This window comes from Habropoda laboriosa, unplaced genomic scaffold (genome assembly GCF_001263275.1).
Source record: "Habropoda laboriosa isolate 0110345459 unplaced genomic scaffold, ASM126327v1 scaffold203, whole genome shotgun sequence".
NCBI lineage: Eukaryota > Metazoa > Arthropoda > Insecta > Hymenoptera > Apidae > Habropoda > Habropoda laboriosa.
The window spans coordinates 1,516,876-1,518,248 of record NW_017100358.1 but is presented as its reverse complement, the minus strand read 5'-3'; positions in this window follow the sequence as shown (position 1 = coordinate 1,518,248).

Here is a 1,373-nt window from a genome sequence, read left to right as displayed (position 1 = left end):
TACTCGATGTTTATAGGCTTTGGTTTCATTGCAATGGGTCAATTGGCCGATGGTGTCACTATGATCCATTGCTATAGCTTTCGTAATATTTCGACCACCCTGAGACTCTTGATAGAAGTGGCTCTCTGCTTGCTCTCGTTCGACCTATGAATTCCAACCCTCGTCCTGGCTGAATCTTCGTATCGACCTCGATAGAATCCATTTTCTAACTCGTTCTTTATCTCTTCCAACAAATCCAACTTTGTAACATTCCCTCTTCGGTCCATTTTATGGAACAGACCGGCAAATCTCTTTCTTTCCCGACTGAAAGAGCCGTTGCAAAGTGGCTGCTCGGCCACGTTTCGCAAAAACGGTACGAGCGATATATCAAAGGGAGAACGGAGGACGCCGGTCAGAGAGCGTTGCCGTGGAATCGAGACGAAGGTCGTGGGCAGAAAAGGGTTCAGCCCCGACGCAGCGAGATTTTATATGAGTTTCGGGATTTGAAATGAGGATTTACGGGCGGGCCGCGAAGCGAGCGGGAAACATTGTTTCAAGTAAGACGTCTGTAGAGCCACGAGTCTATCCACCGCGGAACCAGCTAGCGTGGCCGCTTCAGAAAGCTGGGAGAACTCGATGGGGAGTCGCGAGGGAAGACAGTCGGTTAGAAAAAGGGAAACTTGAACGAAGTTATAATGAAACGTTGGCGAAGAGCGGAGAGGAGGAAACGAGGCGCTTCGACCGTGGCGAGATTGAGACAGTTGAGACCACAGAAGATGAAGAGGGTGAAGAGAGAAGAATATTCCTGAGAATTCTTCTCTTGGATCTGCTCAATTTACCAGGCAGAAAGAAAAGGTAGACGGAGACTAAGAACGAAAGAAAAGGTGTTTCTATCTAAAAAACAACGAAACAGAAGAGGTCGAAGAAGATAAGTGACAAAAAGGTAGACGATATTCGGCTCGTTCACACGAAAATCGAGAGAGTAGGTTCTTTATATTTAAAAGACGAGGAGGTAGAAGATCGAAAGAGTTGAGTGGGAAAAGGGAGAACACGAACGAAGGTAGAATCTGGAGGTAGTTTGGGAAGAAGTAAGAGGAGAGAAAAAAAAGAGTGGATGGTGCATGGTAGACGGAGAGATCTAAAGGGGAGAAGAAGGAATGGAGGCTGAAGGGCAAGAAAGAGAGTAGGCTTCTCGGTAGGAGGGTTCTACTTGGATCCACGGCTGTGTTGAGCCTATAAGTATGTAAATGGAGAATATTATTCCGACGCGTGTGAGTGAGCTCCACTCGAAGTTTAGACACGAATGGAACGAGAAAATGGGAGGCAGAGAGAGATCGGCCGATTGCACGCGCATGCGCTCCAACATCTTTATGAACTCGTTATTATAGCAAGCA